This window comes from Silene latifolia, chromosome 11 (assembly GCF_048544455.1).
Source record: "Silene latifolia isolate original U9 population chromosome 11, ASM4854445v1, whole genome shotgun sequence".
Taxonomy (NCBI): domain Eukaryota; kingdom Viridiplantae; phylum Streptophyta; class Magnoliopsida; order Caryophyllales; family Caryophyllaceae; genus Silene; species Silene latifolia.
The window spans coordinates 145,522,764-145,525,435 of NC_133536.1; the positions used below are offsets into that span (position 1 = coordinate 145,522,764).

The 2,672-nt window shown below is 41.8% G+C and overlaps 1 non-coding gene across 1 annotated transcript; it reads left to right on the forward strand.

The window, feature by feature from the left end:
- Positions 1 to 1,859: 1,859 nt before the first annotated feature.
- On the forward strand, positions 1,860 to 1,967 carry LOC141615594 (small nucleolar RNA R71). The gene has a single exon (XR_012530008.1). It is a non-coding gene; the product is annotated as a small nucleolar RNA R71 (small nucleolar RNA).
- The last annotated feature ends 705 nt before the right edge of the window (positions 1,968 to 2,672 follow it).

Below are 2,672 nucleotides of genomic sequence, written 5' to 3' on the forward strand. Positions count from 1 at the left end.
AGGCCATCCTCTTCTTCCTTGGTTGATTTTGATGAGCTTTGCAAGCTCTCTTTGTCACAATTCACTTGCTCTTTGAATGGAGCATCTTCAATTTTCTTCTTCCATTGGAGTTCCGATTTCTTCTTCTCATCTTTTCGGCTATAATGATCAATCATGAAACATGGCTCATGCAAACGAGGAGCTCTCATAGTCTTGTCAAGATTAAAAGTTATGCTTTCATCTCCCACTTCTAGAGTGAGCTCACCATGTTTCACATCAATCACCGCACCGGCGGTGTGTAGGAAAGGTCTTCCTAGGATGATTGGAATGTTGGAATCTTCCTCCATATCAACAATGACAAAGTCCACCGGGATGAAAAACTTCCCAATTCGCACGGGGACATCTTCCCATATCCCTAACGGTGTCTTCGTCGATCTATCGGCCATTTGGAGTGTGATGTTGGTACATTTAAGCTCTCCCATCCCCAACCTTTTACTTACCGAGTATGGCATGACACTCACACTAGCCCCTAGATCACATAAGGCTTTGTTGATCGTCGTGTCGCCAATGGTACACGGTATTGAGAAGCTTCCCGGATCCTTTAACTTTGGAGGTGAACTCCCTTGAAGTATTGCACTAGTCACCTTAGTGATGGCGATAGTCTCAAGCTTCCGGATCGACTTCTTCTTTGTGAGGATATCTTTCATGTACTTCGCATAGGCCGGAACGTGATTGATTAATTCCGTGAAAGGAATTGAGACTTCTAAATTCTTCACAATTTCCATGAATTTTCCAAGTTGATCATCAAATTTGGGCTTGGCTTGACGACTTGGAAAAGGAAGTCTAATCACAATGGGCTCCTTCTCCTTGGCCTTGTCTTCATTTTTCTTTGAACTTTTTTCTTTTGATGATTCTCCATCTTTGGAGTTTTGCACAATTTCTTCCTTTTCACTAGCTTCCACAACTTCATCCTCAACTTGCTTCTTCGGTGCTTCATACCTTGTACCACTACTCAAGTGAATGGCACTAACCGTTTCATGTCTAGGGGGATTACCTTGAGGTGGTAATTGCCCCTTTTGTCTTTGTGAGCTCGAAGATGCTAGTTGAGTCAATTGTGTTTCCAACATCTTGGTGTGAGCTAGAATGTTGTTGATGGTGGTTTCTTTTGCTTGGCTATCTTTTTGCATTTGAGTGAAAAATTCTTGTTGGTTCTTTTGCATTTGGAGGACCGCTTTTTGGACATCAAAACCTTGGTCATTTTGGTGATTGTATGGATTTTGATTTTGGTAACCTTGGTTTTGATTGTAAAATGGTCTTTGATTTTGGTTTCTCATGGGTGGTGGAGTGTATGTTGTTTGAGGGTTTTGAACATTTTGGCTTTTGTATGAGAGATTTGGATGAAATTTGGTGTTTTCATTGTAAAAGTTGGAATAAGGGGTACCACTCTTGTATGCTTGGAAAGCATTCACTTGTTCATTTGTTCCCCTACATTCACCTTGGTCATGTCCCAAAGTTCCATAATTCTCACATATCCCACTTGGGATTGATGAGGATGCCGTCATGGCATTAACATGATGCTTCGATGATTTTGAATTTTCCTCAAGTCTAGCCATAGCTTGTTCAAACTTCAAGTTGATTGTGTCAATGTGAGCACTAAGTTGAGCACCCAATTGAGTAACGGAGTCCACTTCATGCTTTCCTCCTCTAGTAGCCTTGCGAGGTCTACTATATTGTGAGTTATGGACCGCCATTTCCTCAATCTTGTTCCATGTTTGATTGTCATCAACTTCGGTGAACATTCCATTTGATCCCATATTGAGAATGTTCCTAGAATCTTCATATAAACCATTCCAAAATTGTTGCACCAAAAACCATTCGCTATGTCCATGGTGAGGACATGAGCGACAAATTCCTTTGAACCGCTCCCAAGCTTCATACAAAGACTCTTCATCCCTTTGCTTAAAACCCGTAATTTGAGCTCTTAGCATGTTGGTCTTTTCCGGTGGGTAGAATTTTTTGTAGAAAGCTAGAGCCAACTTCTTCCAAGAATCTATTCCAAGGGTGGCCTTATCAAGGCCCTTCAACCATTGCTTTGTGGTGCCGATTAAGGAAAAAGGAAATAAGACCCATCTAATTTGGTCTTGAGTCACGCCCGTTTGAGAGATAGCATCACAATAATCGCAAAAGGTTTCCATATGAGAATGAGGGTCCTCACTAGGCATCCCCCCGAATTGGCTCCTCTCAACTAGTTGGATGAAGGCGGACTTGGCAATAAAATTTCCGGTGAGATGTTGCGGTGTAGGAGTACCATTTGGTAGATTCTCCTCGGTGGGTACGGAGTGTGACGAGAATTTTGGCATTGTAGGTGGATTTTGTGGGGTATTGTGTAATGGGTTTTCTTCTCCTTCTATTGCGAAAGGATTGACAAACTCACTAGTGGGTTGAACAACTTCACCAACACCTCTCAAATTCCTCCTAACAAGTCTCCTATTGTTCGTCAAGGTTCTTTCGATTTCACGGTCAAAAGGTAACAAATCACCTTGTAACCTTCTAGACATGCAAAATATCAAACAACTCAAAAACAATTAGAACAAACCTTCAGGAGTTTTACTTCCTCAAGGCGAAGAAAGACACAACTAATAACAAAAAGGAAATCTAAGTCAAACAAACACCGTTCCCCCGGCAACGGCGCC